Source organism: Melanerpes formicivorus, unplaced genomic scaffold, assembly GCF_026170545.1.
Source record: "Melanerpes formicivorus ecotype bairdi unplaced genomic scaffold, bMelFor1.0.p_v2 SCAF_38, whole genome shotgun sequence".
Taxonomy (NCBI): domain Eukaryota; kingdom Metazoa; phylum Chordata; class Aves; order Piciformes; family Picidae; genus Melanerpes; species Melanerpes formicivorus.
In genome coordinates this window covers 67220-92397 of record NW_027142390.1, presented here as the reverse complement: position 1 = coordinate 92397, position 25178 = coordinate 67220, and the positions used below count along the sequence as shown (strand labels likewise).

Here is a 25178-nt window from a genome sequence, read left to right as displayed (position 1 = left end):
GCGTTTGGAGGGGAAAAGGGTTTGTATTTAAAAACTAAGAAACAGACGACATGCGGCGGCTCAGGTGTGGGACGTCACGAGATGAAACGATGACCTGAAATGAAAGGGTGTGGGGCTCTCTGAACTGAAAAGAGGTGAAATGCTGCAATGGTGACCTGAAATGAAATGGTGTGGGGCTCTCTGAAATGATGAAGTGCTGCAATGCTGATGTGAAATGAAATGGTGTGGGGCTCTGTGAAATGAAATGATGAAACGATGTCCTGAAATGAAACGGTGGGCTTTCTGAAATGAAATGCTGCAATGCTGAAGTGAAATGAAATGGTGTGGGGCTCTGTGAAATGAAATGCTGAAATACTGCAATGCTGACCTGAAATGAAAGGGTGTGGGGCCCTGTGAAATGAAATGATGAAACGATGACCTGAAATGAAACGGTGGGCTCTCTGAAATGAAATGGTGCAATGCTGACCTGAAAGGAAACGGTGTGGGGCTCTCTGAAATGAAAAGAGGTGAAATGCTGCAATGGTGACCTGAAATGAAATGGTGTGGGGCTCTCTGAAATGATGAAGCGCTGCAGTGCTGATGTGAAATGAAATGATGAAACGATGTCCTGAAATGAAACGGTGGGCTCTCTGAAATGAAATGCTGCAATGCTGACGTGAAATGAAACGGTGTGGGGCTCTGTGAAATGAAATGCTGCAATGCTGTCCTGAAATGAAATGGTGTGGGGCTCTCTGAACTGAAAAGAGGTGAAATGCTGCAATGGTGACCTGAAGTGAAATGGTGTGGGGCCCTGTGAAATGAAATGATGAAACGATGACCTGAAATGAAACGGTGGGCTCTCTGAAATGAAATGGTGCAATGCTGAAGTGAAATGAAATGGTGTGGGGCTCTGTGAAATGAAATGCTGCAATGAAATGAAATGGTGTGGGGCTCTGTGAAATGAAATGCTGAAATACTGCAATGCTGACCTGAAATGAAAGGGTGTGGGGCTCTCTGAACTGAAAAGAGGTGAAATGCTGCAATGCTGACCTGAAATGAAATGGTGTGGGGCTCTCTGAAATGATGAAGCACTGCAATGCTGATGTGAAATGAAATGGTGCGGGGCCCTCTGAAGTGAAATGGTGCGGGGCCCTCTGAAGTGAAATGGTGCGGGGCCCTCTGAAGTGAAATGGTGCGGGGCCCTCTGAAGTGAAATGGTGCGGGGCTCGGCTCGGCTCCTCGGCTGGGCTCGGCTCGGCTCCTCGGCTGGGCTCGGCTCCTCGGCTTGGCTCCTCGGCTCGGCTCCCTGGCTCGGCTCCTCGGCTCGGCTGGGCTCGGCTCCTCGGCTCGGCTGCTCGGCTCCTCGGCTTGGCTCGGCGGCTCGGCTCCTCGGCGCTATCTCAGATGCCATCAGAACCCCTTGAAAGGTATTGTGGCAGCCCAGTTAGGGGCTTCTCCTGCCTTTGTGCATGGGGAAGCAGCTTTGCTGGGCTCTGTTCAGAGGGCTTTGCGTTCAAAATAAAAACAAAAGAGCAAGTAAGTCCACGACAAATTAAAAAAAAAAAAATGACAAATGCCTTCCTGATTACACACAAGGGAAGGTCCCTGGTTTTTAATTCATACACCTTTTATAGGTATGTCTGCAATATCCGTTTTGTTCTACTTAGAATGTGCTTCTACAACTCTAGAAGTTTTTGCATCTAATGGAAGAGATCCAGTGGGGGTGATTTCAAAGCCTTTTGTCATAGCAATTAATACCATTCTTGACTATCTATAAAGAGAGGGCTTTTTTTTTTTCACTTTGATTTTTTGTCTTAGAGGGCAGCGTGTCTCGGTTCCCTGTGGCGGCTCATACGGTGCGCTCTGTGAAAGAGTGGTGCGCTCTGTGAAAGAGTGGTGCGCTCTGTGAAAGAGTGGTGCGCTCTGTGAAAGAGTGGTGCGCTCTGTGAAAGAGTGGTGCGCTCTGTGAAAGAGTGGTGCGCTCTGTGAAACAGTGGTGCGCTCTGTGAAACAGTGGTGCGCTCTGTGAAATGGATCCCTTGAGATCTTAATGAATTGTAGGATGGTTTGTGTGGAATCAGGGGAAGTTCCTCAGAGTACTTTAAATGTTTGACACTGATGTTATGAGCGTGCGGGGAGCGTGTGCAAGACCGAGACGTAGAAAATAGCTACGAAGCGAGCAGGAGTACCGATCTGCGGTTCCACGTCTTCGTGAGGAGCGTGGCCAGAGACGGACGAAGCGAAAGTTGTCAACGGGTGTGTGGCTAATAATTGTATGTGTAGGACCGGTCAGTAAAGAGAGACATTTTTCTTTCCCTAGAAGGATGGTGGCTCCATCAAGCCTGGCTGCTTTAGACCGGGCTCGGTGGGGCTCAGCTCCTCTTGGTGGTGCCAGGCTCTGCCAAGGTTGGCTCTTTGCTCAGCTTTTTTGATGTCCTTGGGTTCCCCTCCAGGTAAGTCCAAGCCTCTGCTGCTCTCTGGGGTTCTTCTGTATCAACCTGGAATGTTTGAAATGCCTGCATGGTCTTGGAGGGGATTAAGACCCCTAGGAGGCCAGCTCACCCTGACCCCTCTCCTCCAACTCCCTAGCTCTCTTGTTTAACGAGGTGTAGAAGTGTGGTATTCATGTGTCTGAAAAGAGGCTTTGAAATGAGCTACACGGGGTTCTGGAATACGTAAGCTTACAGCGCGTCCGTGTCATACACAAGGAGTGCTTTTTCCTTTGCGTGTGTTGTAGGGTTATTAAATATTTACTGATTTGGGCGTGTCTGTTTTTCTTTCTTTTATTAGACTGGAAAGCCTTCCGAACAGAAGCTGTCTGAGCTCCTTCCCATGCACAGCGGTAACAAACTGTGTTGCTGCCGAACGCTGTAAACTCACTGTGCTGCTGCCGAACTCTGAAAACTTACTGTGCTGCTGCCGAACTCTGTAAACAAACAAACTGTGCTGCTGCCGAACTCTGTAAACTATCAAACTGTGCGGCTGCCGAACTCTGTAAACTATCAAACTGTGCGGCTGCCGAACTCTGTAAACTAACAAACTGTGCGGCCGCTGAACTCTGTAAACTAACAAACTGTGCGGCCGCTGAACTCTGTAAACTAACAAACTGTGTGGCTGCTGAACTCTGTAAACTAACAAACTGTGCGGCTGCTGAACTCTGTAAACTAACTGTGTGGCTGCTGAACTCTGTAAGCTATCAAACTGTGCGGCTGCTGAACTCTGTATGCTATCAAGCTGTGCGGCTGCTGAACTCTGTGTCCCTTAAGGACGTAATGAATTGTAGGATGGCTTGTGTGGAGGCAGGGGAGGTTCCTCCTATGTTTGACACCCTGTTGATGTTTGAGTGTGTGGGTGAGAGCAGGCACGGCAGAGACGTAGGAAATACCTACGAAGCGAGCGGGAGTCCCGATCTGCGGTTCCACGTCTTTGCGAGGAGCGTGGCCAGAGACGGACGAAGCGAAAGTTGTCAACGGGCGTGTGGCTAGTAATTGTATGTGTAGGACCGGTCAGTAAAGAGAGAGCATTTTCTTTCCCTAGAAGGATGTCGGCTCCGTCAAGCCCGGCTACTTTAGACTGGGCTCGGCCGGGCTCAGTTCCCCTCGGCGGCTCCGTTGAGGTCAGCTCTCTGCTCGGCTTTTTGGATGTCCTTGGGTTCCCCTCCAGGTAAGTCCAAGCCTCTTCTGCTCTCTGGGGTTCTTCTGTATCAACCTAGAAGGTTTGAAATGCCTGTATGTTCTTGGAGGGGATTATGACCCCTAGTAGGCCAGCTAACCCTGACCCCTCTCCTCCAACTCCACGGCCCTCTTGTTTAAGAGGTGTGGAAGTGTGGTATTCATCTGCCCGAAAAGGGGCTTCGAAACGAGCTCCACGGGGTTGCGGAATACGTAAGCTTGCAGCGTGTCTGTCTAATATGCAAGGAACGCTTTTTCCTTTGCGTGCGTTGTAGGGTTTTTAAGTATTCACTGACTTGGGCGTGTCTGGTTTTCTGCCTTTTATTAGAATGGAAAGCCTTCTGAACAGAAGCTGGCTAAGCTCCTTCCCACGCTCAGCGGTAACAAACCGTGTTGCTGCCGACCTCTGTAAACTGAAAGCGTTGCCGCCGAACTCTGTAAGCGGACTGTTCTGCCGCCGAACTCTGTAAGCGGACTGTGTTGCCGCCGAACTCTGTAAGTCTACTGTGTTGCCGCCGAACTCTGTAAGTCTACTGTGTTGCTGCCGTACTCTGTAAGTCTACTGTGTTGCCGCCGAACTCTGTAAGTCTACTGTGTTGCCGCCGAACTCTGTAAGCTGAAAGTGTTGCCGTTGAACTCTGTAAGTGGACTGTGTTGCCGCCAAACTCTGTAAGTGGACTGTGTGGCAGTTGAACTCTGTAAACTGACAGTGTCGCCGCTGAACTCTGTAAACGGTCTGTGTTGCTGCTGAAACCTGTAAACTCATGGTGTTGCTGTTGAACCCTGTGATCTGACAGTGTTGCCGATGAACCTTGTAAACTGACAGTGTTGGTCCTAAACCCTGTGTCCCTTAGGGACGTAATGAATTGTGGGATGGCTTGTGTGGAAGCAGGGGAGGTTCCTCCTATGTTTGACACCCTGTTGATGCTTTGAGCGTGCGGGTGAGAGCGGGCACGACTGAGACGTAGAAAATAGCTACGAAGCGAGCGGGAGTCCCGATCTGTGGTTCCACATCTTCGCGAGGAGCGTGGCCAGAGACGGACGAAGCGAAAGTTGTCAACGGGCGTGTGGCTAGTAATTGTATGTGTAGGACCGGTCAGGAAAGAGAGACAATTTTCTTTCCCTAGAAGGATGGTGGCTCCGTCAAGCCTGGCTACTTTAGACCGGGCTCGGTGGGGCTTGGTGGTGCCAGGCTCTGCCAAGGTTGGCTCTTTGCTCAGCTTTTTTGATGTCCTTGGGTTCCCCTCCAGGTAAGTCCATGCCTCTGCTGCTCTCTGGGGTTCTTCTGTATCAACCTGGAATGTTTGAAATGCCTGCATGGTCTTGGAGGGGATTAAGACCCCTAGGAGGCCAGCTCACCCTGACCCCTCTCCTCCAACTCCCTAGCTCTCTTGTTTAACGAGGTGTAGAAGTGTGGTATTCATGTGTCTGAAAAGAGGCTTTGAAATGAGCTACACGGGGTTCTGGAATACGTAAGCTTACAGCGCGTCCGTGTCATACACAAGGAGTGCTTTTTCCTTTGCGTGTGTTGTAGGGTTATTAAATAATTACTGATTTGGGCGTGTCTGTTTTTCTTTCTTTTATTAGACTGGAAAGCCTTCCGAACAGAAGCTGTCTGAGCTCCTTCCCATGCACAGCGGTAACAAACTGTGTTGCTGCCGAACGCTGTAAACTCACTGTGCTGCTGCCGAACTCTGAAAACTTACTGTGCTGCTGCCGAACTCTGTAAACAAACAAACTGTGCTGCTGCCGAACTCTGTAAGCAAACAAACTGTGCTGCTGCCGAACTCTGTAAACTATCAAACTGTGCGGCTGCCGAACTCTGTAAACTATCAAACTGTGCGGCTGCCGAACTCTGTAAACTATCAAACTGTGCGGCCGCCGAACTCTGTAAACTAACAAACTGTGCGGCCGCTGAACTCTGTAAACTAACAAACTGTGCGGCTGCTGAACTCTGTAAACTAACAAACTGTGCGGCTGCTGAACTCTGTAAACTAACAAACTGTGCGGCTGCTGAACTCTGTAAACTAACAAACTGTGCGGCTGCTGAACTCTGTAAACTAACTGTGCGGCTGCTGAACTCTGTAAACTAACTGTGCGGCTGCTGAACTCTGTAAGCTATCAAACTGTGCGGCTGCTGAACTCTGTATGCTATCAAGCTGTGCGGCTGCTGAACTCTGTGTCCCTTAAGGACGTAATGAATTGTAGGATGGCTTGTGTGGAGGCAGGGGAGGTTCCTCCTATGTTTGACACCCTGTTGATGTTTGAGTGTGTGGGTGAGAGCAGGCACGGCAGAGACGTAGGAAATACCTACGAAGCGAGCGGGAGTCCCGATCTGCGGTTCCACGTCTTTGCGAGGAGCGTGGCCAGAGACGGACGAAGCGAAAGTTGTCAACGGGCGTGTGGCTAGTAATTGTATGTGTAGGACCGGTCAGTAAAGAGAGAGCATTTTCTTTCCCTAGAAGGATGTCGGCTCCGTCAAGCCCGGCTACTTTAGACTGGGCTCGGCCGGGCTCAGTTCCCCTCGGCGGCTCCGTTGAGGTCGGCTCTCTGCTCGGCTTTTTGGATGTCCTTGGGTTCCCCTCCAGGTAAGTCCAAGCCTCTTCTGCTCTCTGGGGTTCTTCTGTATCAACCTAGAAGGTTTGAAATGCCTGTATGTTCTTGGAGGGGATTATGACCCCTAGTAGGCCAGCTAACCCTGACCCCTCTCCTCCAACTCCACGGCCCTCTTGTTTAAGAGGTGTGGAAGTGTGGTATTCATCTGCCCGAAAAGGGGCTTCGAAACGAGCTCCACGGGGTTGCGGAATACGTAAGCTTGCAGCGTGTCTGTCTAATATGCAAGGAACGCTTTTTCCTTTGCGTGCGTTGTAGGGTTTTTAAGTATTCACTGACTTGGGCGTGTCTGGTTTTCTGCCTTTTATTAGAATGGAAAGCCTTCTGAACAGAAGCTGGCTAAGCTCCTTCCCACGCTCAGCGGTAACAAACCGTGTTGCCGCCGACCTCTGTAAACTGAAAGCATTGCCGCCGAACTCTGTAAGCGGACTGTTCTGCCGCCGAACTCTGTAAGCGGACTGTGCTGCCGCCGAACTCTGTCAGCGGACTGTGCTGCCGCCGAACTCTGTAAGCGGACTGTGTTGCCGCCGAACTCTGTAAGTCTACTGTGTTGCCGCCGAACTCTGTAAGTCTACTGTGTTGCCGCCGAACTCTGTAAGTCTACTGTGTTGCCGCCGTACTCTGTAAGTCTACTGTGTTGCCGCCGAACTCTGTAAGTCTACTGTGTTGCCGCCGAACTCTGTAAGCTGAAAGTGTTGCCGTTGAACTCTGTAAGTGGACTGTGTTGCCGCCAAACTCTGTAAGTGGACTGTGTGGCAGTTGAACTCTGTAAACTGACAGTGTCGCCGCTGAACTCTGTAAACGGTCTGTGTTGCTGCTGAAACCTGTAAACTCATGGTGTTGCTGTTGAACCCTGTGATCTGACAGTGTTGCCGATGAACCTTGTAAACTGACAGTGTTGGTCCTAAACCCTGTGTCCCTTAGGGACATAATGAATTGTGGGATGGCTTGTGTGGAAGCAGGGGAGGTTCCTCCTATGTTTGACACCCTGTTGATGCTTTGAGCGTGCGGGTGAGAGCGGGCACGACTGAGACGTAGAAAATAGCTACGAAGCGAGCGGGAGTCCCGATCTGTGGTTCCACATCTTCGCGAGGAGCGTGGCCAGAGACGGACGAAGCGAAAGTTGTCAACGGGCGTGTGGCTAGTAATTGTATGTGTAGGACCGGTCAGGAAAGAGAGACAATTTTCTTTCCCTAGAAGGATGGTGGCTCCGTCAAGCCTGGCTACTTTAGACCGGGCTCGGTGGGGCTTGGTGGTGCCAGGCTCTGCCAAGGTTGGCTCTTTGCTCAGCTTTTTTGATGTCCTTGGGTTCCCCTCCAGGTAAGTCCATGCCTCTGCTGCTCTCTGGGGTTCTTCTGTATCAACCTGGAATGTTTGAAATGCCTGCATGGTCTTGGAGGGGATTAAGACCCCTAGGAGGCCAGCTCACCCTGACCCCTCTCCTCCAACTCCCTAGCTCTCTTGTTTAACGAGGTGTAGAAGTGTGGTATTCATGTGTCTGAAAAGAGGCTTTGAAATGAGCTACACGGGGTTCTGGAATACGTAAGCTTACAGCGCGTCCGTGTCATACACAAGGAGTGCTTTTTCCTTTGCGTGTGTTGTAGGGTTATTAAATATTTACTGATTTGGGCGTGTCTGTTTTTCTTTCTTTTATTAGACTGGAAAGCCTTCCGAACAGAAGCTGTCTGAGCTCCTTCCCATGCACAGCGGTAACAAACTGTGTTGCTGCCGAACGCTGTAAACTCACTGTGCTGCTGCCGAACTCTGAAAACTTACTGTGCTGCTGCCGAACTCTGTAAACAAACAAACTGTGCTGCTGCCGAACTCTGTAAGCAAACAAACTGTGCTGCTGCCGAACTCTGTAAACTATCAAACTGTGCGGCTGCCGAACTCTGTAAACTATCAAACTGTGCGGCTGCTGAACTCTGTAAACTATCAAACTGTGCGGCCGCAGAACTCTGTAAACTAACAAACTGTGCGGCCGCTGAACTCTGTAAACTAACAAACTGTGCGGCTGCTGAACTCTGTAAACTAACAAACTGTGCGGCTGCTGAACTCTGTAAACTAACAAACTGTGCGGCTGCTGAACTCTGTAAACTAACTGTGCGGCTGCTGAACTCTGTAAACTAACTGTGCGGCTGCTGAACTCTGTAAGCTATCAAACTGTGCGGCTGCTGAACTCTGTATGCTATCAAGCTGTGCGGCTGCTGAACTCTGTGTCCCTTAAGGACGTAATGAATTGTAGGATGGCTTGTGTGGAGGCAGGGGAGGTTCCTCCTATGTTTGACACCCTGTTGATGTTTGAGTGTGTGGGTGAGAGCAGGCACGGCAGAGACGTAGGAAATACCTACGAAGCGAGCGGGAGTCCCGATCTGCGGTTCCACGTCTTTGCGAGGAGCGTGGCCAGAGACGGACGAAGCGAAAGTTGTCAACGGGCGTGTGGCTAGTAATTGTATGTGTAGGACCGGTCAGTAAAGAGAGAGCATTTTCTTTCCCTAGAAGGATGTCGGCTCCGTCAAGCCCGGCTACTTTAGACTGGGCTCGGCCGGGCTCAGTTCCCCTCGGCGGCTCCGTTGAGGTCGGCTCTCTGCTCGGCTTTTTGGATGTCCTTGGGTTCCCCTCCAGGTAAGTCCAAGCCTCTTCTGCTCTCTGGGGTTCTTCTGTATCAACCTAGAAGGTTTGAAATGCCTGTATGTTCTTGGAGGGGATTATGACCCCTAGTAGGCTAGCTAACCCTGACCCCTCTCCTCCAACTCCACGGCCCTCTTGTTTAAGAGGTGTGGAAGTGTGGTATTCATCTGCCCGAAAAGGGGCTTCGAAACGAGCTCCACGGGGTTGCGGAATACGTAAGCTTGCAGCGTGTCTGTCTAATATGCAAGGAACGCTTTTTCCTTTGCGTGCGTTGTAGGGTTTTTAAGTATTCACTGACTTGGGCGTGTCTGGTTTTCTGCCTTTTATTAGAATGGAAAGCCTTCTGAACAGAAGCTGGCTAAGCTCCTTCCCACGCTCAGCGGTAACAAACCGTGTTGCCGCCGACCTCTGTAAACTGAAAGCATTGCCGCCGAACTCTGTAAGCGGACTGTTCTGCCGCCGAACTCTGTAAGCGGACTGTGCTGCCGCCGAACTCTGTCAGCGGACTGTGCTGCCGCCGAACTCTGTAAGCGGACTGTGTTGCCGCCGAACTCTGTAAGTCTACTGTGTTGCCGCCGAACTCTGTAAGTCTACTGTGTTGCCGCCGAACTCTGTAAGTCTACTGTGTTGCCGCCGAACTCTGTAAGTCTACTGTGTTGCCGCCGAACTCTGTAAGCTGAAAGTGTTGCCGTTGAACTCTGTAAGTGGACTGTGTTGCCGCCAAACTCTGTAAGTGGACTGTGTGGCAGTTGAACTCTGTAAACTGACAGTGTCGCCGCTGAACTCTGTAAACGGTCTGTGTTGCTGCTGAAACCTGTAAACTCATGGTGTTGCTGTTGAACCCTGTGATCTGACAGTGTTGCCGATGAACCTTGTAAACTGACAGTGTTGGTCCTAAACCCTGTGTCCCTTAGGGACGTAATGAATTGTGGGATGGCTTGTGTGGAAGCAGGGGAGGTTCCTCCTATGTTTGACACCCTGTTGATGCTTTGAGCGTGCGGGTGAGAGCGGGCACGACTGAGACGTAGAAAATAGCTACGAAGCGAGCGGGAGTCCCGATCTGTGGTTCCACATCTTCGCGAGGAGCGTGGCCAGAGACGGACGAAGCGAAAGTTGTCAACGGGCGTGTGGCTAGTAATTGTATGTGTAGGACCGGTCAGGAAAGAGAGACAATTTTCTTTCCCTAGAAGGATGGTGGCTCCGTCAAGCCTGGCTACTTTAGACCGGGCTCGGTGGGGCTTGGTGGTGCCAGGCTCTGCCAAGGTTGGCTCTTTGCTCAGCTTTTTTGATGTCCTTGGGTTCCCCTCCAGGTAAGTCCATGCCTCTGCTGCTCTCTGGGGTTCTTCTGTATCAACCTGGAATGTTTGAAATGCCTGCATGGTCTTGGAGGGGATTAAGACCCCTAGGAGGCCAGCTCACCCTGACCCCTCTCCTCCAACTCCCTAGCTCTCTTGTTTAACGAGGTGTAGAAGTGTGGTATTCATGTGTCTGAAAAGAGGCTTTGAAATGAGCTACACGGGGTTCTGGAATACGTAAGCTTACAGCGCGTCCGTGTCATACACAAGGAGTGCTTTTTCCTTTGCGTGTGTTGTAGGGTTATTAAATATTTACTGATTTGGGCGTGTCTGTTTTTCTTTCTTTTATTAGACTGGAAAGCCTTCCGAACAGAAGCTGTCTGAGCTCCTTCCCATGCACAGCGGTAACAAACTGTGTTGCTGCCGAACGCTGTAAACTCACTGTGCTGCTGCCGAACTCTGAAAACTTACTGTGCTGCTGCCGAACTCTGTAAACAAACAAACTGTGCTGCTGCCGAACTCTGTAAGCAAACAAACTGTGCTGCTGCCGAACTCTGTAAACTATCAAACTGTGCGGCTGCCGAACTCTGTAAACTATCAAACTGTGCGGCTGCCGAACTCTGTAAACTATCAAACTGTGCGGCCGCCGAACTCTGTAAACTAACAAACTGTGCGGCCGCTGAACTCTGTAAACTAACAAACTGTGCGGCTGCTGAACTCTGTAAACTAACAAACTGTGCGGCTGCTGAACTCTGTAAACTAACAAACTGTGCGGCTGCTGAACTCTGTAAACTAACTGTGCGGCTGCTGAACTCTGTAAACTAACTGTGCGGCTGCTGAACTCTGTAAACTAACTGTGCGGCTGCTGAACTCTGTAAACTAACTGTGCGGCTGCTGAACTCTGTAAGCTATCAAACTGTGCGGCTGCTGAACTCTGTATGCTATCAAGCTGTGCGGCTGCTGAACTCTGTGTCCCTTAAGGACGTAATGAATTGTAGGATGGCTTGTGTGGAGGCAGGGGAGGTTCCTCCTATGTTTGACACCCTGTTGATGTTTGAGTGTGTGGGTGAGAGCAGGCACGGCAGAGACGTAGGAAATACCTACGAAGCGAGCGGGAGTCCCGATCTGCGGTTCCACGTCTTTGCGAGGAGCGTGGCCAGAGACGGACGAAGCGAAAGTTGTCAACGGGCGTGTGGCTAGTAATTGTATGTGTAGGACCGGTCAGGAAAGAGAGAGCATTTTCTTTCCCTAGAAGGATGTCGGCTCCGTCAAGCCCGGCTACTTTAGACTGGGCTCGGCCGGGCTCAGTTCCCCTCGGCGGCTCCGTTGAGGTCGGCTCTCTGCTCGGCTTTTTGGATGTCCTTGGGTTCCCCTCCAGGTAAGTCCAAGCCTCTTCTGCTCTCTGGGGTTCTTCTGTATCAACCTAGAAGGTTTGAAATGCCTGTATGTTCTTGGAGGGGATTATGACCCCTAGTAGGCCAGCTAACCCTGACCCCTCTCCTCCAACTCCACGGCCCTCTTGTTTAAGAGGTGTGGAAGTGTGGTATTCATCTGCCCGAAAAGGGGCTTCGAAACGAGCTCCACGGGGTTGCGGAATACGTAAGCTTGCAGCGTGTCTGTCTAATATGCAAGGAACGCTTTTTCCTTTGCGTGCGTTGTAGGGTTTTTAAGTATTCACTGACTTGGGCGTGTCTGGTTTTCTGCCTTTTATTAGAATGGAAAGCCTTCTGAACAGAAGCTGGCTAAGCTCCTTCCCACGCTCAGCGGTAACAAACCGTGTTGCCGCCGACCTCTGTAAACTGAAAGCATTGCCGCCGAACTCTGTAAGCGGACTGTGCTGCCGCCGAACTCTGTAAGCGGACTGTGCTGCCGCCGAACTCTGTCAGCGGACTGTGCTGCCGCCGAACTCTGTAAGCGGACTGTGTTGCCGCCGAACTCTGTAAGTCTACTGTGTTGCCGCTGAACTCTGTAAGTCTACTGTGTTGCCGCCGAACTCTGTAAGTCTACTGTGTTGCCGCCGTACTCTGTAAGTCTACTGTGTTGCCGCCGAACTCTGTAAGTCTACTGTGTTGCCGCCGAACTCTGTAAGCTGAAAGTGTTGCCGTTGAACTCTGTAAGTGGACTGTGTTGCCGCCAAACTCTGTAAGTGGACTGTGTGGCAGTTGAACTCTGTAAACTGACAGTGTCGCCGCTGAACTCTGTAAACGGTCTGTGTTGCTGCTGAAACCTGTAAACTCATGGTGTTGCTGTTGAACCCTGTGATCTGACAGTGTTGCCGATGAACCTTGTAAACTGACAGTGTTGGTCCTAAACCCTGTGTCCCTTAGGGACGTAATGAATTGTGGGATGGCTTGTGTGGAAGCAGGGGAGGTTCCTCCTATGTTTGACACCCTGTTGATGCTTTGAGCGTGCGGGTGAGAGCGGGCACGACTGAGACGTAGAAAATAGCTACGAAGCGAGCGGGAGTCCCGATCTGTGGTTCCACATCTTCGCGAGGAGCGTGGCCAGAGACGGACGAAGCGAAAGTTGTCAACGGGCGTGTGGCTAGTAATTGTATGTGTAGGACCGGTCAGGAAAGAGAGACAATTTTCTTTCCCTAGAAGGATGGTGGCTCCGTCAAGCCTGGCTACTTTAGACCGGGCTCGGTGGGGCTTGGTGGTGCCAGGCTCTGCCAAGGTTGGCTCTTTGCTCAGCTTTTTTGATGTCCTTGGGTTCCCCTCCAGGTAAGTCCATGCCTCTGCTGCTCTCTGGGGTTCTTCTGTATCAACCTGGAATGTTTGAAATGCCTGCATGGTCTTGGAGGGGATTAAGACCCCTAGGAGGCCAGCTCACCCTGACCCCTCTCCTCCAACTCCCTAGCTCTCTTGTTTAACGAGGTGTAGAAGTGTGGTATTCATGTGTCTGAAAAGAGGCTTTGAAATGAGCTACACGGGGTTCTGGAATACGTAAGCTTACAGCGCGTCCGTGTCATACACAAGGAGTGCTTTTTCCTTTGCGTGTGTTGTAGGGTTATTAAATATTTACTGATTTGGGCGTGTCTGTTTTTCTTTCTTTTATTAGACTGGAAAGCCTTCCGAACAGAAGCTGTCTGAGCTCCTTCCCATGCACAGCGGTAACAAACTGTGTTGCTGCCGAACTCTGTAAACTCACTGTGCTGCTGCCGAACTCTGAAAACTTACTGTGCTGCTGCCGAACTCTGTAAACAAACAAACTGTGCTGCTGCCGAACTCTGTAAGCAAACAAACTGTGCTGCTGCCGAACTCTGTAAACTATCAAACTGTGCGGCTGCCGAACTCTGTAAACTATCAAACTGTGCGGCTGCCGAACTCTGTAAACTATCAAACTGTGCGGCTGCCGAACTCTGTAAACTAACAAACTGTGCGGCCGCTGAACTCTGTAAACTAACAAACTGTGCGGCTGCTGAACTCTGTAAACTAACAAACTGTGCGGCTGCTGAACTCTGTAAACTAACTGTGTGGCTGCTGAACTCTGTAAGCTATCAAACTGTGCGGCTGCTGAACTCTGTATGCTATCAAGCTGTGCGGCTGCTGAACTCTGTGTCCCTTAAGGACGTAATGAATTGTAGGATGGCTTGTGTGGAGGCAGGGGAGGTTCCTCCTATGTTTGACACCCTGTTGATGTTTGAGTGTGTGGGTGAGAGCAGGCACGGCAGAGACGTAGGAAATACCTACGAAGCGAGCGGGAGTCCCGATCTGCGGTTCCACGTCTTTGCGAGGAGCGTGGCCAGAGACGGACGAAGCGAAAGTTGTCAACGGGCGTGTGGCTAGTAATTGTATGTGTAGGACCGGTCAGTAAAGAGAGAGCATTTTCTTTCCCTAGAAGGATGTCGGCTCCGTCAAGCCCGGCTACTTTAGACTGGGCTCGGCCGGGCTCAGTTCCCCTCGGCGGCTCCGTTGAGGTCGGCTCTCTGCTCGGCTTTTTGGATGTCCTTGGGTTCCCCTCCAGGTAAGTCCAAGCCTCTTCTGCTCTCTGGGGTTCTTCTGTATCAACCTAGAAGGTTTGAAATGCCTGTATGTTCTTGGAGGGGATTATGACCCCTAGTAGGCCAGCTAACCCTGACCCCTCTCCTCCAACTCCACGGCCCTCTTGTTTAAGAGGTGTGGAAGTGTGGTATTCATCTGCCCGAAAAGGGGCTTCGAAACGAGCTCCACGGGGTTGCGGAATACGTAAGCTTGCAGCGTGTCTGTCTAATATGCAAGGAACGCTTTTTCCTTTGCGTGCGTTGTAGGGTTTTTAAGTATTCACTGACTTGGGCGTGTCTGGTTTTCTGCCTTTTATTAGAATGGAAAGCCTTCTGAACAGAAGCTGGCTAAGCTCCTTCCCACGCTCAGCGGTAACAAACCGTGTTGCCGCCGACCTCTGTAAACTGAAAGCGTTGCCGCCGAACTCTGTAAGCGGACTGTGCTGCCGCCGAACTCTGTAAGCGCACTGTGCTGCCGCCGAACTCTGTAAGCGGACTGTGCTGCCGCCGAACTCTGTAAGCGGACTGTGTTGCCGCCGAACTCTGTAAGTCTACTGTGTTGCCGCCGAACTCTGTAAGTCTACTGTGTTGCCGCCGAACTCTGTAAGCTGAAAGTGTTGCCGTTGAACTCTGTAAGCGGACTGTGCTGCCGCCGAACTCTGTAAGCGGACTGTGCTGCCGCCGAACTCTGTAAGCGGACTGTGCTGCTGCTGAACTCTGTAAGCGGACTGTGCTGCCGCCGAACTCTGTAAGCGGACTGTGCTGCCGCCGAACTCTGTAAGCGGACTGTGCTGCCGCCGAACTCTGTAAGCGGACTGTGTTGCCGCCGAACTCTGTAAGTCTACTGTGTTGCCGCCGAACTCTGTAAGTCTACTGTGTTGCCGCCGAACTCTGTAAGCTGAAAGTGTTGCCGTTGAACTCTGTAAGCGGACTGTGCTGCCGCCGAACTCTGTAAGCGGACTGTGCTGCCGCCGAACTCTGTAAGCGGACTGTGCTGCCGCCGAACTCTGTAAGCGGACTGTGTTGCCGCCGAACTCTGTAAGTCTACTGTGTTGCCGCCGAACTCTGTAAGTCTACTGTGTTGCCGCCGAACTCTGTAAGCTGAAAGTGTTGCCGTTGAACTCTGTAAGTGGACTGTGTTGCCGCCAAACTCTGTAAGTGGACTGTGTGGCAGTTGAACTCTGTAAACTGACAGTGTCGCCGCTGAACTCTGTAAACGGTCTGTGTTGCTGCTGAAACCTGTAAACTCATGGTGTTGCTGTTGAACCCTGTGATCTGACAGTGTTGCCGATGAACCTTGTAAACTGACAGTGTTGGTCCTAAACCCTGTGTCCCTTAGGGACGTAATGAATTGTGGGATGGCTTGTGTGGAAGCAGGGGAGGTTCCTCCTATGTTTGACACCCTGTTGATGCTTTGAGCGTGCGGGTGAGAGCGGGCACGACTGAGACGTAGAAAATAGCTACGAAGCGAGCGGGAGTCCCGATCTGTGGTTCCACATCTTCGCGAGGAGCGTGGCCAGAGACGGACGAAGCGAAAGTTGTCAACGGGCGTGTGGCTAGTAATTGTATGTGTAGGACCGGTCAGGAAAGAGAGACAATTTTCTTTCCCTAGAAGGATGGTGGCTCCGTCAAGCCTGGCTACTTTAGACCGGGCTCGGTGGGGCTTGGTGGTGCCAGGCTCTGCCAAGGTTGGCTCTTTGCTCAGCTTTTTTGATGTCCTTGGGTTCCCCTCCAGGTAAGTCCATGCCTCTGCTGCTCTCTGGGGTTCTTCTGTATCAACCTGGAATGTTTGAAATGCCTGCATGGTCTTGGAGGGGATTAAGACCCCTAGGAGGCCAGCTCACCCTGACCCCTCTCCTCCAACTCCCTAGCTCTCTTGTTTAACGAGGTGTAGAAGTGTGGTATTCATGTGTCTGAAAAGAGGCTTTGAAATGAGCTACACGGGGTTCTGGAATACGTAAGCTTACAGCGCGTCCGTGTCATACACAAGGAGTGCTTTTTCCTTTGCGTGTGTTGTAGGGTTATTAAATATTTACTGATTTGGGCGTGTCTGTTTTTCTTTCTTTTATTAGACTGGAAAGCCTTCCGAACAGAAGCTGTCTGAGCTCCTTCCCATGCACAGCGGTAAAAAACTGTGTTGCTGCCGAACGCTGTAAACTCACTGTGGGGCTGCCAAACGCTGTAAGCTAACAAACTGTGGGGCTGCTGAACGCTGTAAGCTAACAAACTGTGGGGCTGCCGAACGCTGTGTCCCTTAGGGATGTAATGAATTGTAGGATGGCTTGTGTGGAGGCAGGGGAGGTTCCTCCTATGTTTGACACCCTGTTGATGTTTGAGCGTGTGGGTGAGAGCAGGCACGGCAGAGACGTAGAAAGTAGCTACGAAGCGAGAGGGAGTCCCGATCTGCAGTTCCACGTCTTCGCGAGGAGCGTGGCCAGAGACGGACGAAGCAAAAGTTGTGAATGGGTGTGTGGCTAGTAATTGTATGTGTAGGACTGGTCAGTAAAGAGAGAGCATTTTCTTTCCCTAGACGGATGTCGGCTCCGTCAAGCCCGGCTACTTTAGACTGGGCTCGGCCGGGCTCAGTTCCCCTCGGCGGCTCCGTTGAGGTCGGCTCTCTGCTCGGCTTTTTGGATGTCCTTGGGTTCCCCTCCAGGTAAGTCCAAGCCTCTTCTGCTCTCTGGGGTTCTTCTGTATCAACCTAGAAGGTTTGAAATGCCTGTATGTTCTTGGAGGGGATTATGACCCCTAGTAGGCCAGCTAACCCTGACCCCTCTCCTCCAACTCCACGGCCCTCTTGTTTAAGAGGTGTGGAAGTGTGGTATTCATCTGCCCGAAAAGGGGCTTCGAAACGAGCTCCACGGGGTTGCGGAATACGTAAGCTTGCAGCGTGTCTGTCTAATATGCAAGGAACGCTTTTTCCTTTGCGTGCGTTGTAGGGTTTTTAAGTATTCACTGACTTGGGCGTGTCTGGTTTTCTGCCTTTTATTAGAATGGAAAGCCTTCTGAACAGAAGCTGGCTAAGCTCCTTCCCACGCTCAGCGGTAACAAACCGTGTTGCCGCCGACCTCTGTAAACTGAAAGCGTTGCCGCCGAACTCTGTAAGCGGACTGTGCTGCCGCCGAACTCTGTAAGCGGACTGTGCTGCCGCCGAACTCTGTAAGCGGACTGTGTTGCCGCCGAACTCTGTAAGTCTACTGTGTTGCCGCCGAACTCTGTAAGTCTACTGTGTTGCCGCCGAACTCTGCAAGTCTACTGTGTTGCCGCTGAACTCTGTAAGTGGACTGTGTTGCCGCCGAACTCTGTAAGTGGACTGTGTGGCAGTTGAACTCTGTAAACTGACAGTGTCGCCGCTGAACTCTGTAAACGGTCTGTGTTGCTGCTGAAACCTGTAAACTCATGGTGTTGCTGTTGAACCCTGTGATCTGACAGTGTTGCCGATGAACCTTGTAAACTGACAGTGTTGGTCCTAAACCCTGTGTCCCTTAGGGACGTAATGAATTGTGGGATGGCTTGTGTGGAAGCAGGGGAGGTTCCTCCTATGTTTGACACCCTGTTGATGCTTTGAGCGTGCGGGTGAGAGCGGGCACGACTGAGACGTAGAAAATAGCTACGAAGCGAGCGGGAGTCCCGATCTGTGGTTCCACATCTTCGCGAGGAGCGTGGCCAGAGACGGACGAAGCGAAAGTTGTCAACGGGCGTGTGGCTAGTAATTGTATGTGTAGGACCGGTCAGGAAAGAGAGACAATTTTCTTTCCCTAGAAGGATGGTGGCTCCGTCAAGCCTGGCTACTTTAGACCGGGCTCGGTGGGGCTTGGTGGTGCCAGGCTCTGCCAAGGTTGGCTCTTTGCTCAGCTTTTTTGATGTCCTTGGGTTCCCCTCCAGGTAAGTCCATGCCTCTGCTGCTCTCTGGGGTTCTTCTGTATCAACCTGGAATGTTTGAAATGCCTGCATGGTCTTGGAGGGGATTAAGACCCCTAGGAGGCCAGCTCACCCTGACCCCTCTCCTCCAACTCCCTAGCTCTCTTGTTTAACGAGGTGTAGAAGTGTGGTATTCATGTGTCTGAAAAGAGGCTTTGAAATGAGCTACACGGGGTTCTGGAATACGTAAGCTTACAGCGCGTCCGTGTCATACACAAGGAGTGCTTTTTCCTTTGCGTGTGTTGTAGGGTTATTAAATATTTACTGATTTGGGCGTGTCTGTTTTTCTTTCTTTTATTAGACTGGAAAGCCTTCCGAACAGAAGCTGTCTGAGCTCCTTCCCATGCACAGCGGTAAAAAACTGTGTTGCTGCCGAACGCTGTAAACTCACTGTGGGGCTGCCAAACGCTGTAAGCTAACAAACTGTGGGGCTGCTGAACGCTGTAAGCTAACAAACTGTGGGGCTGCCGAACGCTGTGTCCCTTAGGGATGTAATGAATTGTAGGATGGCTTGTGTGGAGGCAGGGGAGGTTCCTCCTATGTTTGACACCCTGTTGATGTTTGAGCGTGTGGGTGAGAGCAGGCACGGCAGAGACGTAGAAAGTAGCTACGAAGCGAGAGGGAGTCCCGATCTGCAGTTCCACGTCTTCGCGAGGAGCGTGGCCAGAGACGGACGAAGCAAAAGTTGTGAATGGGTGTGTGGCTAGTAATTGTATGTGTAGGACTGGTCAGTAAAGAGAGAGCATTTTCTTTCCCTAGACGGATGTCGGCTCCGTCAAGCCCGGCTACTTTAGACTGGGCTCGGCCGGGCTCAGTTCCCCTCGGCGGCTCCGTTGAGGTCGGCTCTCTGCTCGGCTTTTTGGATGTCCTTGGGTTCCCCTCCAGGTAAGTCCAAGCCTCTTCTGCTCTCTGGGGTTCTTCTGTATCAACCTAGAAGGTTTGAAATGCCTGTATGTTCTTGGAGGGGATTATGACCCCTAGTAGGCCAGCTAACCCTGACCCCTCTCCTCCAACTCCACGGCCCTCTTGTTTAAGAGGTGTGGAAGTGTGGTATTCATCTGCCCGAAAAGGGGCTTCGAAACGAGCTCCACGGGGTTGCGGAATACGTAAGCTTGCAGCGTGTCTGTCTAATATGCAAGGAACGCTTTTTCCTTTGCGTGCGTTGTAGGGTTTTTAAGTATTCACTGACTTGGGCGTGTCTGGTTTTCTGCCTTTTATTAGAATGGAAAGCCTTCTGAACAGAAGCTGGCTAAGCTCCTTCCCACGCTCAGCGGTAACAAACCGTGTTGCCGCCGACCTCTGTAAACTGAAAGCGTTGCCGCCGAACTCTGTAAGCGGACTGTGCTGCCACCGAACTCTGTAAGTCTACTGTGTTGCTGCCGAACTCTGTAAGCTGAAAGTGTTGCTGCCGAACTCTGTAAGCGGACAGCGTTGCTGTTGAACTCTGTAAGCGGACTGAGTTGCTGCCAAACTCTAAGTGGACTGTGTCGCCGGTGAACTCTGTAAACTGACAGTGTCGCCGGTGAACTCTGTAAACTGACAGTGTCGCCGGTGAACTCTGTAAACTGATAGTGTCGCCGGTGAACTCTGTAAACAGACTGTGTCGCTGGTGAACTCTGTAAACAGACTGTGTTGCCGTTGTACTCTGTAAAGTGAAAGTGTTGCCGCTGAACTCTGTAAACGGTCTGTGTTGCTGCTGAAACCTGTAAACTCATGGTGTTGCTGTTGAACCCTGTAAACTCATGGTGTTGCTGTTGAACCCTGTGAACTGACAGTGTTGCCGCTGAACCTTGTAAACTGACTGTGTTGGTCCTAAACCCTGTGTCCCTTAGGGACGTAATGAATTGTAGGATGGCTTGTGTGGAGGCAGGGGAGGTTCCTGCTATGGTTGACACCCTGTTGATGCTTTGAGCGTGCGGGTGAGAGCGGGCACGACTGAGACGTAGAAAATAGCTACGAAGCGAGCGGGAGTCCCGATCTGTGGTTCCACGTCTTCGCGAGGAGCGTGGCCAGAGACAGACGAAGCGAAAGTTGTCAACGGGCGTGTGGCTAGTAATTGTATGTGTAGGACCGGTCAGGAAAGAGAGACAATTTTCTTTCCCTAGAAGGATGGTGGCTCCGTCAAGCCTGGCTACTTTAGACCGGGCTCGGTGGGGCTTGGTGGTGCCAAGCTCTGCCAAGGTTGGCTCTTTGCTCAGCTTTTTTGATGTCCTTGGGTTCCCCTCCAGGTAAGTCCATGCCTCTGCTGCTCTCTGGGGTTCTTCTGTATCAACCTGGAATGTTTGAAATGCCTGCATGGTCTTGGAGGGGATTAAGACCCCTAGGAGGCCAGCTCACCCTGACCCCTCTCCTCCAACTCCCTAGCTCTCTTGTTTAACGAGGTGTAGAAGTGTGGTATTCATGTGTCTGAAAAGAGGCTTTGAAATGAGCTACACGGGGTTCTGGAATACGTAAGCTTACAGCGCGTCCGTGTCATACACAAGGAGTGCTTTTTCCTTTGCGTGTGTTGTAGGGTTATTAAATATTTACTGATTTGGGCGTGTCTGTTTTTCTTTCTTTTATTAGACTGGAAAGCCTTCCGAACAGAGGCTGTCTGAGCTCCTTCCCATGCACAGCGGTAACAAACTGTGTTGCTGCCGAAAGCTGTAAACTCACTGTGGGGCTGCCGAACGCTGTAAGCTAACAAACTGTGGGGCTGCCGAACTCTGTGTCCCTTAGGGATGTAATGAATTGTAGGATGGCTTGTGTGGAGGCAGGGGAGGTTCCTCCTATGTTTGACACCCTGTTGATGTTTGAGCGTGTGGGTGAGAGCAGGCACGGCAGAGACGTAGAAAGTAGCTACGAAGCGAGCGGGAGTCCCGATATGCGGTTCCACGTCTTTGCGAGGAGCGTGGCCAGAGATGGACGAAGCGAAAGTTGTCAATGGGAGCGTGTGCAAGACTGAGACATAGAAAATAGCTACAAAGTGAGCGGGAGTCCCGATCTGCAGTTCCACGTCTTCGTGAGGAGCGTGGCCAGAGACGGACGAAGCGAAAGATGTCAGTGGGAGCGTGTGCAAGACTGAGACGTAGATAATACCTACGAAGCGAGCGGGAGTCCCGATCTGCGGTTCCACGTCTTCTTGAGGAGCGTGGCCAGAGACGGACGAAGCGAAAGGTGTCAATGGGAGCACGGCCAGTCACGGAATCTGCAGCATTAGTGCTTGTTGCACTTCATTGTGGTTTGGTGTAGGATGCGTATATGGTTTCTAGTACTAATAAACTAAGAAACAAAAGCAGGGCAAGGAAGTAGCAACATCCTTCTGAAAACAAATGAAGGAAGGTCCCCTGCCTAAGGGAAGAACATGGCATATTTCTAAACTGTGTGTTGTAGTATGTGCAATTTGGTTTTACATGCTAGAAGCCTTTGCAGGTAAGTGAGGAGAAGGACAGGGGTGCTAGCTAAAGCTTTCTAAATGCCCAGTAATAGCATTTGTGAGTATGGAGGTAGGGAGGAGAGATTATTCAGGTGGAGATTAGGGCAAGGGGCGGATGGGCAAAGGGGCGGATGGGCAACTTAGGGTCCAGGTGAGGATTGCATTTGGGGTCGGGGTTAACGATAGTGTGGTGGTCAGGGGGTTTAGGGTTTGCGTCGTGGACAGCACCAGGGTGAGGGTGCAGGGGCCGGCAGACGTAGGGTTAGGGGGTTGGGGTTAGGGGGTTAGGGTTAGGGGTGGTGGCAAAGGGGGTGGCAAAGAGACTTCCCTTGTTTCCAGTGTGGAAAACCCCTTGTTTGTCCCCTGACCCCAGAAGCTTCTCACAGGGGCTGTGTTCCTCACTAACAGCAAGGCTGCGCTTGGCCCCTGGGGATGCTGCAACCGGAGCAGAGAAGCTGTGTTCCTGGCAGTTCTCTCTCCACCTGGATCAGGATGAAGGTGCAGGCCATTGCTCTGCAGCTAGGCACTGCTGAGAGCTGCAGCTGGTACCCAGATCAAAGACAGCTTTGTCTCTAAGGCCAGTGCTGCCGTGCCGCGGTGTGTGCCACCCCGGGGGATCTCAATGCTGCCACCCGGTGTGTAATGGCCGGCAGTGCAGCCGTGCCGCGGCGTGTGCCGCCCCGGGGGAGCTAATTTCTGCAGCCTAACTGCGCTGAATGCTCGAAAATTCTTAGGGGAAGAGCGGTGAGCGGAGAGCTTGACTCGAGCGTCGCTATGGATCCAGCACCTGCGCCCTAGCCCGGCTCTGCTCGCGCCAGGGGGGCAGCGTCCCGGTGGTCGCTATGGATACGGCGCCTGCGCCCTAGCCCGGCTCTGCTCGCGCCAGGGGGGCAGCGTCCCGGTGGTCGCTATGGATACGGCGCCTGCGCCGCAGCGGGTCTGGTCCCGCGCACGCGCCCTCCTCGCGGGCTGCGCCCCGCTTTTCTGGCTGGGGGGGCGGGCGCCGCGCAGAGCAGCTTTGGAGCCGGACCGGTCGCGGAGAGCCCTGATTCGGCGCATGATGCCGTTCTGTGCCCCAGGGTGCCTGCGAACCGCCGTCCTTTGGCGGGGCAAGGGGTGCTGGCGCATTCGGGGAGCTTGCAGTGCGGTTTCCGGTGTCGCTGCCGGCCCGGGACTCCCAGGTGTGTTCCTTCCGGCGTCTGAAGGTGGTCTGGGGCCATCGGCAGGGCTTTTGGGGGTGACGGAGGAGGTCTGGGGGCACCTAAAAGGGTCTGGGGATATGTAAAGTTCTGGTGGGGCCATCTGAAAGGATCAAGGGTCGTGGAGAGGCAGCTGGGCACCTCCGACGGACCCTTTGGGAGGTCTCTGCAGGCTCCCGTGGGAGCTGGGGGTGTCTCGGGGTGGGTTTGGGTTTGTGCTGCAAACAGCGTTGATAATGCAGGGACGTTTTAATTCCCACTGAGCGCATTGCATATTCAGCAAGGATTTTCTAATTTAGCAAGGCTATGTCACATGCTCAGCCAGAAGACTGGAGGGCAGGTTGGCCGGTGGACTACTCTCCAGGACTGGATTGACCTCACTCAGCTGATGGTGAGCAATAGCCTTAATTTCCATTCCTTATTCTCCTTAGGACTTCTGCTATTGTTATTATTGCTCTTATTATTGGTATTACTATTATTCCTACCCCTGAGTTTTCTCACTTTCCCCCTTCCAGTTGTCTTCCCCCCACATCCTGCTGTGTGATGCTTGTTTGCTAGCTGGCGAGTGCCCTCAGGGCTGTGCCGGACACAGAGCCTGCTTGTGTCATCTGCCTTAGGCACACTCATGTGAATCCAGCATTCAGAGAGGCGCTGCCTGTTGGAAAGATAAAGGTGAGCCAATTCAGTCCTAGCAATGTGATGTCTGCAGGTAGCCAGCAGCTTGGCATGTTCTCCTGAACTCAGAGCCAGACAGCAGGATGTCTCATCTAGGCTCAGAAACTCAGGTGCTAAGAGTGACCTGTGGTAAAAGCTGTGAACAATTGAATTGACATGTCAGTAGGGTTTGGACACAGGGTCGTGGAAGTCTCAGTGGGACAGACGCTCCAGTTTCGGAAGCCTGTATTTCATGTTGCAAGGAGGTCGTTCTACAGCTGAACACAGCTGTGTGTGTACAGCCGTGAAGTGCAAACCAAATGATTTCCTGAGCTCATCTGAATCCCAGAGCTCATGAAATTCAGGCCTGCCTTCCTGTAGTGTTGGATCTCTCAAGGGGAAAAGTGAAGAGGAGGAGAACTCTTTAGCTTTCTCTCTCTTTTCTTTCCCTCGATACACTTTGTCTTGCTTGGCTTTGAATCACAACTGTGACGTTTGGTTAGGTGGTGAATGTGTACTAGGTGGTACGACACCAAAAGAAGGAAAAAAGAACAGGAATAATTTGCGTTATAGATGACTCCAGGTAGAAGTTTTTGGTAACAGTTTTATTGGCACTAAAAGATCATAAAAAGGGAATAAAGTGCAATAAAAGGCAAGCAAAGCAGCGCGCTGGGCTTGAGAGGGGACAAAACTCCACCTCCATAGCAGCCTTACAATAGTTTTCTTCATCTTCTATAGTTACATCATCTACATAAGCAAACTTATGCTAAACAGAAGGCAGGCATGTGATAATGAGTCTTAGAGTAGGCGGTCAAATCCCTTCTCCCCACATTTGGGTGGTAAGGGTCAATGTATCAATTTTCTCACGTGCGCAATTTTGCAGGCTTCTTATCTGAAGAAAACAAATTCCTAGGTCTGAATGTTTATCTTTAAGATAAGCTCCGCCTCAGCCGTGATGTCTCCAACTAACCAGACAGTATCCTTGCAAGTCTGCAAGATATGTTTCTTTCCCTTTGCTCTCAAAACAGGCCTCACAAGATCCTGACCCTTAATCCCAGGGCACTCTAAGTCTTATAATTTTAAACATAGATCACCAGTATATTCATCACAATTTGTCATAAAAACCCCACCATTCCTGTAGGATTTCAAGTTCCTGCTTGATAATATAAAGCAGTCTGTGCTTTGTTGGTTGTTTTAGTTTCCTTGCTGTGCTGCAAAGATTTTGATAGGAATTTCTAGGTATTAACTACAGCCAGGGCAATCCTTCAAGTGCCCTAGGAATGCAGTGAAAACCTTTTGAGAATTGTTCCTGCTCTGTTACTCCTCAAGCTATGAGCAGACACACAGACAGTTGTTAACAGACTTTCTTTGATCATTCCAGGTCTGGTGTGCTGGGACTGGCAGGATTTTCCTGAGCTGTCCACGTACGGTTTCTGTTGACACTCTTCAGCTCGTACATCCGGTTTGCTGACAGAGGGTGTGGGGTTTGTGGGGCCCGGCAGCGAGAGTTTTCCAAAGAGGAGCTCTTAAGGGCAGCTCCAAGGTTAGGTTTGGATTCTCCTGGAGTCGCACACAGAACGAGTCTCACGATTCCAGTGGTCTAATTTTATAGCTGCATTTTCTTCTCTCTGCCTAGGTGAGAGAATGACCTCACTAAAGAAGAGAGATAGCCTGAGCTCTACAGGAACCTTGAACCCAAGCAGCCAGTGCCTTCTGTGAGTACAAGCTGTTCTTGTTCAACGTGGAACTAGTTGAGAGCTGAAGCCAGACCACACCTTAATTCCCTCAGCTTCCTCTTCTGCAGATTAAACAGTCCCA

The 25178-nt window shown here is 51.4% G+C and overlaps 1 long non-coding RNA gene across 1 annotated transcript; it reads left to right on the top strand.

Moving 5' to 3' along the window:
• Positions 1-22918: 22918 nt before the first annotated feature.
• Positions 22919-24899, top strand: LOC137450797 (uncharacterized). The gene is made up of 3 exons (XR_010989647.1): positions 22919-23097; positions 23222-23378; positions 24742-24899. It is a non-coding gene; the product is annotated as an uncharacterized lncRNA (long non-coding RNA).
• The last annotated feature ends 279 nt before the right edge of the window (positions 24900-25178 follow it).